This window comes from Hyperolius riggenbachi, chromosome 11 (assembly GCF_040937935.1).
Source record: "Hyperolius riggenbachi isolate aHypRig1 chromosome 11, aHypRig1.pri, whole genome shotgun sequence".
Lineage (NCBI taxonomy): Eukaryota > Metazoa > Chordata > Amphibia > Anura > Hyperoliidae > Hyperolius > Hyperolius riggenbachi.
The window spans coordinates 136,214,514-136,227,901 of NC_090656.1; the positions used below are offsets into that span (position 1 = coordinate 136,214,514).

General features: G+C 44.8%; 1 protein-coding gene across 2 annotated transcripts in view; it reads right to left on the bottom strand.

The window, feature by feature from the left end:
• Positions 1 to 13,388, bottom strand: part of MAJIN (membrane anchored junction protein) — a 73,427-nt gene that overhangs the window by 38,690 nt on the left and 21,349 nt on the right. The gene's annotated exons all lie outside the window — the stretch shown is intronic.

Sequence of the window (13,388 nt, forward strand, 5' to 3'; positions counted from 1 at the left end):
GTGTGGATAATGGATGCCAGATAACAGAGATTCTATTGTATGTACAGGTAGTCCCCGGTTAATGAATGAGCTAGGGACTGTAGGTTCGTTCTTAACCTGAATCTGTTCTTAAGTTGGAACACTGTACCATCTCTGTCCCCTGTACCTTCTCTGTACCTCCAGTGTCCCCCTCTGTCTCACAATTGCCCTCCGACTTATACCTGGTTATAGAAGTTTAAAAGCCATTTTTTCTTTGAATGTCGTTCGTATCGTCAGGTAGTTCGTAAGTCGGACATTCGTAAGTCGGGGACTACCTGTACAGTGTTTATAAATAAAATGTAATGCTGCCATCTTTACAACTGATACAAAATTAGGTAGGATTTTTAACACAGGATTCTGACATGTTACAGAAATAACTTGACAGCATGGCTACATTGGCAGGCAAATGGCAAATATAAACTTAATGGGATACAGCTGAAAACATCAGACTTGGAGAAGCACTAGGCAATACTGGTTGGTAATACTTTAAGCAGCTGTATTCAATGACAAGCAGCATTAGCTGAAGCAAATAAGATTCTGGGATGCATGGAAGTACATCTGCAGTAATTTTCAAAAAAACATAAGCGGAATGTGGGGAAGGGGGACAGTTTTATATCCTCCCTTCCACTCCAAGCCCCCCCTCCCCTGCTCCCCTATCGGCAGAGGCTAGCTGTCTTTGTTCGAGTCACAACCATCCAACCATCCCCCACTGCAGTCACTCACTACCTACCGTCTGCTTCTACTGCACATCACGTCACACGACATACAGTAGAAGCAGACGATAAAGAACAGGGGGCCGGAGTCTAGGGCTTTTTGGACTCGGGTAACACGGAGATAATGAGAATCTAGTATGTTTGTGGCACTAATCTCTGCCTTGTATTTGGTGAGTTGAAAAGATATTATTGGGTAAGGTCCTTTATATCGTAAAGGATCAAAACACAGTCCTTTTTAAGGGCAGTCCACCTTACCCACCATGACTAATGTATTGCTTTAGAGAAGGACTCATATAGTTAATGCAATCTCAAGATCACCGGAAATTCCTTATAAAAAAGCTTTATTGACACATATACAAAACAGGTATATCCAAAAATAGAAAATGTATAAAAATACAGTTCTTGAATATCAAACAGTGGGTCCTCATAGAGCCAAAAATAGGAACGATATCTAATTTGACTTGGAAAATGATTGTAGCTTTATGGGTATTTGTATTATTCAAGGCAACGACACACGTTCGTTTCGGGCTTTTATAACAATAAATATGCCCTTCATCAGGCCAAGATACCCAGCTCTATAAGAAAAGCAAACAACAATACATTAGAAATCGCAAAATACACTTCCTCAGAGGACCATTAAGGATGGTCGCAAGGAATTACAAAGGACCCACCACCAGACAAAGTTTATGGCGTATACACCAGGTTCAATCCAAGAACCTTATACACCTAAGAAATTGAGGTGTATAATCCTGCGCTCCATTAGCTCAGAGATACCTGCATTCAAGCAGGTGCCTATGGTTGCTTTTTAAAGGGCACAGTCGATACGAGATCACTTGATCAGGGCGGATATAGGCCCTTGTAAAACTGTAGTCCAGAGATATCTGGCTCCGGCACGCAGAGGCACGTTTCCCTGTTTACATTGTTCATGTTGCCAACTAGTTTTAAAGGGGAAAAGTATTGACCACCCCATGAGGGGGTTTCCAGTTAAATTTCTTCACTATGCTACATGTGATACTGAATATGTAGTCTATGGCATCAAGTGTCCTTGGGGCAAAATGTATGTAGGTGAAACCACTAGAGCCGTTAAGGAATGCATTATTGAGCATAGGTCTAAAATCAATGTGGCCCTGAGGCGTGGATTAGATCCATCCCAGGTAGACTCCCCGGTTGCCCAACATTTTATCATGGCAGGTCACTCAGCTCATCAGCTGAGATTTTGTGTGTTAGATATTGTCCCTCCCCCGAGAAGGGGTGGTGATAGGGAACTTATCTTGTTACACAAAGAGGCCCGCTGGATCAGATTTTTACAAACTCTGATTCCAGCCGGTCTCAATATTGAATATAGACCACAATAGGAGAATTGTCTATTCGAGTATCTAATGCTTTGTCTCCCTTTTTTTCTTCTTCGTAGTTCCCCTTATGAATGTCTTTGGAAGTTCTATTTGGGATGGCCGACATCTTTGTTCCTCTGTGGCTCATATCGGTTCTAGGAAAAGTGGGAATCTTTGGTATCCCGTATCTGGACATATGATATTATACATACCTGATGGCTCCTATGTACTTATCAGAGCTTGTATCAAATGACACGTGCTCTTAATAATTGAAACCATTGACTCGTAATAAAATAGAATTATCTTTTCATTTATTATATGCGAACAGCACTGTGACAACGCGTTTCTCGGCTTGAAGCCGCTTCCTCAGGTCAAATGAGTGCCTTAAAAATAAAAAAAAACAAAAAGTGGCGCTCAGAACATTCAATTTCTATCAAATAAAAATTAAAATTCTATCGAATAAAATTAAAAACAAGCGAACAAAGAACATCCAATACATTTGCATATCTATGTGCAATTCTATCTATGTTACTACTCATATCCATATGATACACTATTGGTTATGATAGACATCATGTCAAATCTGCATGAAACACAAAAAAATACGTTTAAAAGCCAAACAAGGAGTACCCACATGAGGATATAAAAACACTAAAGAATTATATACATAAACAATACAAAAAATGGTTTGAGCAAAAAATGGTTTGAGCAACTCTACAAGTACATAAATATATGATCCCTATTATACAATGTATACATATAAATACCATGCTTAGATAGGAATCCTGTAATAAGATGGACCAGAGTGAATATACATATTGAGAATTGGTTAGTAGGGGAGTACAGTGGATAGTAGTGCCCAGGTCTCTATATGGTTGAGCTCTAGGTCCTAAAATAAGAACGTGGTGGTATGAGGCTATAAACAGACAGGGGCGTTCCTAGGGTCCTTGGAGATTGGTGGCACCTGTGGGCACAAGGTGAGGGGGGTATAGGAAAGATGAACTCCGCACACCCGCAGGTAAAGTCCAAGGGTTTTTATTGATTCCAACTCACAAAAGCAGTAAAATGGCTGACATGTTTCGGATCATATCCTTACTCATAGCCTAAACATACTGACATCTTGGTGGGTCATATATACTCCCACAGCCCCGCCCCTAAGGGTGTACACTCCTGGGACCAAAGGGACTTAAAGGTGCAGGACTGAAAACCTGCTGGGGTGTATATATGGAAAGAACCACCATTACAATTACAATATTCCTATGTACAAAATAACACAGAGTATAATAGCTAAAATACAAAAATACAAAACTGCAAAGTACAAAAATATTATCAAAGGTTAAAACGATATCAATATATAAAATTAATATCCCACCTAGCATTTAAACCATTAGGTTCCCTGGTGCCCATCTGTAAAATCCAATATGCCTCCCGTGTTCTCAATTTCTTATATAGGTCACCCCGTCTAGGAGAAGCAGTGACCCTCTCGATCCCCTGAAATACAAAACCACCCATGTCGCCATCATGTTTCTCCCTGTAGTGCCTCGCCACATTGCTAATATTGTCTGTCTTCCAGGAGGCCCCATTAAAATGCTCAGAGATCCTTTGTCTCAAGCAACGTGTAGTGCAGCCCACATATTGTAAGCTGCAGATTGTACATGTGACCACATAGACGACAGATTTTGTGTTACAATTAATGAATTGTCGTATAGGAAAAGTTTTTTGGTTAGCAACCGAGGAGACACCACGCGAGGAACGATGGTGGATGCAATAATTACAGGAGGAAACTCCACATCTATGCGACCCCACAAAGGACAACCATGTAGAACGCTGGGGTGCAATGGTGGACCGGAACAAACTGGGAGAGAGAGTAGATGACAGGGATGGAGCCCTTTTATAGGCAAACCTACATCCCGACTCAAGTACTTGTTGTAACTTGTCATCTGCATACAACACAGGGATATATTTCTTAACTATCCCTATAACCTGATTATATTGTTGGCTATAGGTGGTTATAAAGTTTAAAGGGACAGCATTGGAGTTCTGTGTCAATGCAGTATCCGGGGTGTTTTTTAGGAGCTTATCCCTGTCCCTGGAAACGGCAATTCTCTGGGCCCTATCCAAATCAGAGTCGGAGTAACCCCTGGACCTAAAGCGTGATCTGAGGACAGAAAATTCCTGTAAAGTAGATTCATCCGTGGAACAGTTCCTCCTAGCCCTAATATACTCCCCAACGGGAACCCCTCTAAGAGTGTGTCTCGGGTGGCAGGAGGTGGCTTGCAATAAAGAGTTCCCAGCGCAAGGCTTCCTATAGGTCCTAGTCTCAATCCTACCGAATTCCCCAGAGCCAAGAAGGGTGATATCGAGAAAATCTATTTGTGTGTCATTAGACGTGCATGTAAAAGAAAGATTGAAGTTGTTGGAATTGAGATATAACAGAAACTGTCGCAGACTTTCCTCAGTACCTTGCCATATTAGGAGAAGGTCGTCAATGAAACGACCATACCAGATAATAGAGTTCAAGAAGGGGTTCGACTCTCCAAAAATGCGGAGCTCCTCCCACCACCCCATATAGAGGTTCGCGAGAGAGGGCGAAAACTTCGCCCCCATAGAAGCTCCGCACTTCTGGAGGTAGAACCCCCCATCAAAAGAAAAATAATTATGTGAAAGGAGGAACTCCGTTACTACCAAAATATAAGCCTGGAGTGGGGCTGGAAAGGAACTATATCTGGACAGATGGAACTCAAGGGCCACTCCTGCTAAATCATGTGGAATAGAGGAGTACAACGCCCTTACATCAAGGGTCACCCATCTATAATGTGATCTCCATTGCACATCCTCAAGACTAGCTAGGACATGCTTCGTGTCTTTAATGAGGCCGGGTAATCTCAAGACCAAAGGCTGTAAATGGGAATCAAGCCATTCCCCTAATCTCTCCCCAAGGGACCCAATCCCAGAAACAATGGGCCTACGCTCCGGTGGGGTGACGGGCTTGTGCACCTTGGGGAGATGATGGAAGATGGGGATGACAGGACTCCGAACCCTAAGGAACTCAGCCATATTCTTTTTTAGTAACCCCATGGATTCCCCTATAGAAATCAGCTGATCAAATTCTAGCTTGTAATCCAAAGTGGGGTCCCCAGGAAGATGTATGTAAGTATTTAGGTCCTGGAGCTGGTGCAGAGCTTCATTCTTATAATCAATAGTATTGAGCACGACAACCGCCCCCCCCCCCCCCCCTTATCAGCATTTCTAATAACGATGTCAGATCTTGACTTAAGATTCTCTAATGCTTGTCGTTCCAGGGGGGTTAGGTTGTGTCTAATTCTACTAGTTTCTGCTAAAAGTTTCAGATCTTTTTCTACCAGGTCCTGGAAAATTTCTACTGGTGAGGATCTGCAGTAAACTGGGTAGTAGTCACGGTTCAGGGGGACTGGTAGAGTTACATCTTCAATATTAATGAGACCAACATTCTCCGATGCTAACTGTTGTGCCGCGGCAAAAGTGCATGTGTCTTGGAACAAAGATATAGGGGGTAATGGAACAGGAGTGCGATGAGACAACACATTGGAAGTGGTTTGTGTGAGAAAATGTTTTTTGAGTAAAAGTGATCTAATAAATCCATTGACATCCTTAAGAGTGTCAAAAAGATTAAATTTACAGGCGGGGACAAAATTGAGGCCCCTGGAAAGAAGTGAAATCTCCTCCTGTGATAAAGTAGCATCAGAGATGTTGATAACATTCATAGGCTGAATCACCATCTTTTTCCTATGTTTCCGCCCCCCTCTCCGCGTCTTCCTCCCTGTCCTCCCCCTGGGGTCTGCTGAAACCTGTGCCACCTCCGTTTGGACTTCTTGGACTGTCTGGGAAGGGAGTTCTGGTCCAAAGGGGATAGGTTTGGGTGTGACCTAGAAAGCTCGTCCTGACTGGAACCTGTATGTCCCGACACATCAGGCAAGTCTGACTGGTCATCTGAATTATCCGGGGAACTAAAACTAACACGCTTGGTAGGGGTTCTGGGGGAAGGTTTCAGGATAGGCTTAGGGTTGCGAGGTCCAATTGGACGTCCACTCCCTGAAGAATTCCACCTACCCCATTCATAGACAAGGCCATCTTGGTAGTCTCCCACATCTCTCAAATATTTAGACCTTTTCAGATTCATAATAGTGGCTTCCAATTTAGCCACATTCTCTTTTAATTTATTATTCAAATCATCGTACAAATCTGTATCGTAGAACTTGTCGATCTCGGTCCGCGTACGCGAAATTTCAAGATTGAGGTCGACAAGTCTACGCTCCTCATACACTACTATAAGTTTCATCAATCTTAATGAACAGTCGGATAAAATCTCATTCCATTCTATCAGAAATCTATCACAATATACATTGGTAGGGATTTTTTTTATCCTAAGACCCCGTGGTATAATCCCCTCCGCCACATATTGCTTAAGGGCGAATGGCTTGATTCCCATTTACAGCCTTTGGTCTTGAGATTACCCGGCCTCATTAAAGACACGAAGCATGTCCTAGCTAGTCTTGAGGATGTGCAATGGAGATCACATTATAGATGGGTGACCCTTGATGTAAGGGCGTTGTACTCCTCTATTCCACATGATTTAGCAGGAGTGGCCCTTGAGTTCCATCTGTCCAGATTTAGTTCCTTTCCAGCCCCACTCCAGGCTTATATTTTGGTAGTAACGGAGTTCCTCCTTTCACATAATTATTTTTCTTTTGATGGGGGGTTCTACCTCCAGAAGTGCGGAGCTTCTATGGGGGCGAAGTTTTCGCCCTCTCTCGCGAACCTCTATATGGGGTGGTGGGAGGAGCTCCGCATTTTTGGAGAGTCGAACCCCTTCTTGAACTCTATTATCTGGTATGGTCGTTTCATTGACGACCTTCTCCTAATATGGCAAGGTACTGAGGAAAGTCTGCGACAGTTTCTGTTATATCTCAATTCCAACAACTTCAATCTTTCTTTCACATGCACGTCTAATGACACACAAATAGATTTTCTCGATATCACCCTTCTTGGCTCTGGGGAATTCGGTAGGATTGAGACTAGGACCTATAGGAAGCCTTGCGCTGGGAACTCTTTATTGCAAGCTACCTCCTGCCACCCGAGACACACTCTTAGAGGGGTTCCCGTTGGGGAGTATATTAGGGCTAGGAGGAACTGTTCCACGGATGAATCTACTTTACAGGAATTTTCTGTCCTCAGATCACGCTTTAGGTCCAGGGGTTACTCCGACTCTGATTTGGATAGGGCCCAGAGAATTGCCGTTTCCAGGGACAGGGATAAGCTCCTAAAAAACACCCCGGATACTGCATTGACACAGAACTCCAATGCTGTCCCTTTAAACTTTATAACCACCTATAGCCAACAATATAATCAGGTTATAGGGATAGTTAAGAAATATATCCCTGTGTTGTATGCAGATGACAAGTTACAACAAGTACTTGAGTCGGGATGTAGGTTTGCCTATAAAAGGGCTCCATCCCTGTCATCTACTCTCTCTCCCAGTTTGTTCCGGTCCACCATTGCACCCCAGCGTTCTACATGGTTGTCCTTTGTGGGGTCGCATAGATGTGGAGTTTCCTCCTGTAATTATTGCATCCACCATCGTTCCTCGCGTGGTGTCTCCTCGGTTGCTAACCAAAAAACTTTTCCTATACGACAATTCATTAATTGTAACACAAAATCTGTCGTCTATGTGGTCACATGTACAATCTGCAGCTTACAATATGTGGGCTGCACTACACGTTGCTTGAGACAAAGGATCTCTGAGCATTTTAATGGGGCCTCCTGGAAGACAGACAATATTAGCAATGTGGCGAGGCACTACAGGGAGAAACATGATGGCGACATGGGTGGTTTTGTATTTCAGGGGATCGAGAGGGTCACTGCTTCTCCTAGACGGGGTGACCTATATAAGAAATTGAGAACACGGGAGGCATATTGGATTTTACAGATGGGCACCAGGGAACCTAATGGTTTAAATGCTAGGTGGGATATTAATTTTTATATATTGATATCGTTTTAACCTTTGATAATATTTTTGTACTTTGCAGTTTTGTATTTTTGTATTTTAGCTATTATACTCTGTGTTATTTTGTACATAGGAATATTGTAATTGTAATGGTGGTTCTTTCCATATATACACCCCAGCAGGTTTTCAGTCCTGCACCTTTAAGTCCCTTTGGTCCCAGGAGTGTACACCCTTAGGGGCGGGGCTGTGGGAGTATATATGACCCACCAAGATGTCAGTATGTTTAGGCTATGAGTAAGGATATGATCCGAAACATGTCAGCCATTTTACTGCTTTTGTGAGTTGGAATCAATAAAAACCCTTGGACTTTACCTGCGGGTGTGCGGAGTTCATCTTTCCTGTATCCTGATTTGCCGCATTGGCTTCCAGCACCTTGCCTTAGGTAATAGAGGTTGAGCGGTCTTATCTACTGCATCCTTTTTGTGAGGGGGGTATGCGGCGCGCGTAGCGGCAAAAATGGGCGTGGTCATACAGTGAGTGGGCGTTGCCATGGGTGGAGCCAAATTTACATGAACTTAGCAGCGGTGTAAGCTACAGATAACGGGCCTGCCCATCAAAATATTGGTGCCCCATGTCCTTTATTTAGATAATTTACAATCAGTATAGGCATAGATCAGATCAAAGATGTATACGCACATACAATTTTGATTGGTCGATCACAATTTTACCACTCCCATGCAGTAAGTGCAGTAAGCCAACAGACAATGAATTTGATGAACAGAGCTAAAATTAGCTAATCAAAATTGTATGTGTGTACCAGGCTTTACAGCTAATACTGTACATACTGAAAGTAGCAGGGATCAGCACACACACTGCAGCTAGTTTACTATCAGTACAGGCACAGAGTAACAGCTTATACAGTATATACTGGAGGTAGCAAAGATCAGCACATACTGCAGCTAGTTTACTATCAATACAGGCACAGTAACAGCTTATACTGTACATACAGGAGCTGGCAGAGATCAGCACACTCTGCAGCTAGTTTACTATCAATACAGGCACAGAGTAACAGATTATACTGTACATACTGGAGGTAGCAGCGACTGACTCACACTGCAGCTAGTTTACTATAAGTACAGGAACAGAGTAACAGCTTATACTGTACATACTGGAGGTAGCAGAGATCAGCACACACTGCAGCTAGTTTACTATCACTATAGGCACAGAGTAACAGCTTATACTGTACATACTAGAGGTAGCAGAGATTAGCACACACTGCAGCTAGTTTACTATCAGTACAGGAACAGAGTAACAGCATACACTACACATACTGGAGGGAGCAGTGATCAGAGTAAAAGCTTACACTTTACAGAGTAAAAGCTTACACTTTACATACTGAAGGTTGCAGGGATCAGCCCACACTTTGGTGAGTCCACACTCAGTACAGGCACAGAGTAACAGCGTATACTGTAGGTAGCAGAGATCAGCACACACTGCAGCTAGTTTACTATATGTACAGGCACAGAGTAACAGCTTATACTGTACATACGCTGTACATACTGACGGTAGCAGAGATCAGCCCACATTTCAAAGAGCTTACTATCAGTACAGGCTCAGTGCTTTATAAATACATAATAATAATATGGTAGGATATTAGACTATGACAGGATTAGATTGTGAGCTCTTCTGAGGACAGTCAGTGACATGACTATGTACTCTGTAATGTGCTGCAGGAGATGTCAGTGTTATATAAATACATAATAATAATATGGTAGTACATTACTCTATGGTAGGATCAGATTGTGAGCTCTTCTGAGGACAGTCAGTGACATGACTATGTACTCTGTACAGTGCTGCAGAAGATGTCAGTGTTATATAAATACATAATTATAATATGGGATGACATTAGCCTATGACTATGGTAGGATTAGATTGTGAGCTCCTCTGAGGACAGTGAGTGACATGACTATGTACTCTGTAATGCGCTGCAGAATGTCAGTGCTATATAATACATAATAATAATATGGTAGGACATTAGACTGACTATGGTAGGATTAGAGTGTGAGCTCCTCTGAGGATGTACTCTGTAATGTGCTGCAGAAGAGGTCAGTGCTATATAAATACATAATAATAATATGGTAGGTCATTAGACTATGACTGTGGTAGGGATTAGATTGTGAGCTCTCCTGAGGACAGTCAGTGACATGACTATGTGCTCTGTAAAGTGCTGTAGAAAATGTCAGTGCTATATAAATACATAATAATATGGAAGGACATTAGATTATGGCTATGGTAGGGATAATATATTGGGGCTCCTCTGAGGACAATGAGCGGCATGACTACTCTACTAAGTGCTGCAGGAGATGTCAGTGCGGAGGACAGGGCACAGAGAGAGACAGAGATGTACACACACACACACAAAATATCTCTATCTATCTATCTATCTATACACACACACACACACACACACACACACACACAGAGAGAGACAGACAGACAGAGAGAGAGAGACAGAGGCAGAGAGAGAGAGACAGAGGCAGAGAGAGGGGCAGAGAGACAGAGAGAGAGGGGCAGAGAGACAGAGAGAGAGGCAGAGAGACAGAGAGAGAGGCAGAGAGACAGAGAGAGAGAGGCAGAGAGAGAGGGGCAGAGAGACAGAGAGAGAGGGGCAGAGAGACATAGAGAGAGGGGCAGAGAGACAGAGAGAGAGACAGAGAGAGAGAGGGGAAGAGAGACAGAGACAGAGAGGGGCAGAGAGACAGAGAGAGAGACAGAGAGAGAGCGAGAGCAGAGAGAGAGAGAGACAGACAGAGAGAGAGACAGAGAGAGAGAGAGAGAGACAGAGACAGACAGAGAGAGAAACACACACACACACACACACACACACACACACACGGGGACAGATGGCACACAGCACACATGCAAAGTTTCCATACTACACACACACACACACACACTCTCTCTCAGCACAACACACATACAGAAGGAAGGGGGAGGGCAGAGGGGAGAGAGACACTAGAAAGGAAACAAGCCAGATTGAAAGCCAGCCAGAGACAGAGTATATTACCTCCCCCGACGTGCTGATTAGCTGCTGTATGCCCCGTGTCCCTGGCTGGCTCTCAGCTCTGTGTCCTTCTCCCCTGACAGTCTTCAGTTTGCACGATCCTCCTCAGGCTTCAGTGTGTGTTGGCTGGGAAGTGCAGGTGCCGCCGCCCACTGAATCAGCTCCTCTCAGGGAAACTTGCTGCTGCAGTGCTGCTCCCCATCAGGCCCAGGAACTTCAGGAAGACCGCGCTCCGTTCAAAACGGCTGGGAGGCGGAGCTTCAGTGTGGCCAATCTTGGAGGTGGCAGGGAGAAGGGGTGGAGCAGCTGGGTTGGTGCTAAGCAGCGCAGCGCTGGCCAATGCTGCAAGGGGAGCAGAGAGCTGCATAGCGACAGACGGGGACTGAAGTGCCCCGCATGACCTAACAGAGGTTCGTGGCACAGTGGGCGGAGATCCGTAGCACGTGCCTCGGATCTTTAGCCCTAGCGACGCCCCTGTAAACAGATATGCTGCTGCCTAGAGCAGTCTGACCGGTTAGTGTAAAAAGGGAGGGAGGGTCTTACCGGCTCCGGAGCGAGCTGTGTGTGGGAGCGCCTATGTGCCGCTGCTCTGTCCGTGTTGTTTTTAAACAAGCATGTCGGCCATGGGAGGGCAGAGTGCGGGTGACGGAGGGTCTATGTGACGTAATCACATATGGGCGGGACCTCGCTGGAGGCCGGCGGGAGCCAATCGGGGCCGGGGATGGGAGGGGCGGCGGACGTAGATGGCTTGTGTAGAGTACGGGAAGGGCGGAAGTGGACAGGCGCTATGGCTTCGAGTCTGGCGGAAGAAGGCTGGCAGCCATCTTAACCTGGCCAGCACCCGGCTGGAGTGTCTGTGGAGAGGGAGGGGACGGGAGGGACGAGAGTCGCCATCTTGGGGAGGGAAGGGCGGAGCCGAAGATGGCAGTGGCCATCTTGGAGAGGGCAGGGAGGGGTATACGGATGACGTGTGCGGAGGGCGTTGGCCCTCTTCCAAAGGGCTCAAGGGATGGCAGCCATCTTACAGAGGGCAAGGGAAGGTGGAGCGGAGGCCATATTGGGATGGGAAGAGGCCCAGGCCATATGGAGGTGGGTGGTGGCAATAGAGACAGGGCAGATTAGAAGAGTGGAGATGGCCCAAGAAGACAAGCAGTTCAATTAGAATACCACAAAGCTATATGCATATACATGTTAAAGGGCACGAAGCAGATGTGCACACAGTTAATGTAAATGACATGCAAGGAAGCACAGCAGGGTGCATATTAATAATAATAATAGAGTTCTACACATACACATGATAATATTACTAAAGTTCTACACACATATGCCCTAATCATATACATGTTGAAGAGCACGGTGCAAATGCGTGCTCTGTCTATCAGGTGTATACATGTATACATTCAGTCTACTTAGGGCCAGAGAGATGTTTTGGGTCTTCAAGTTAAGTCAAGTTCTTCAAGTTAAGAACACTACAACCAGAGGGCCTCAATATTTGTTTGGAGCACAATTTATAGCTCCACTTCACCTGATAGACAGTCTTCAGGGTCCCAGGCACTGTCCCCACCCCGATACTCTAACCCCTACCTTTGCTTGACGACCGGAAATCCCAGTTAGGATGAGGGATCTATCTGAAAAGCACCAAAAAAACCATAAATATTTAAAACCTTGTCCCGCCTCGAAAGACCGGCACATTCTCTAGGGCATGTATGTGTAGAACGTTGGTATTGTTATCAACATGTACCTTGCTGTGCTTCCTTGTCTGTCATTCACATCAACTATTTGCGCATTTGCACCGTGCTCTTCAACATGTATATGATTAGGGCATATGTGTGTAGAACTTTAGTAATATTATCATGTGTATGTGTAGAACTCTATTATTATTATTAATATGCACCCTGCTGTGCTTCCTTGTATGTCATTTACATTAACTGTGTGCGCATCTGCTTCGTGCCCTTTAACATGTATATGCATATAGCTTAGTGGTATTCTAATTGAACTGCTTGTCTTCTTGGGCCATCTCCACTCTTCTAATCTGCACTGTCTCTATTGCCACCACCCACCTCCATATGGCCTGGGCCTCTTCCCATCCCAATATGGCCGCCGCTCCACCTTCCCTTGCCCTCTGTAAGATGGCTGCCATCCCTTGAGCCCTTTGGAAGAGGGCCGACGCCCTCCGCACACGTCATCCGTATACCCCTCCCTGCCCTCTCCAAGATGGCCACTGCCATCTTCGGCTCCGCCCTTCCCTCCCCAAGATGGCGACTCTCGTCCCTCCCGTC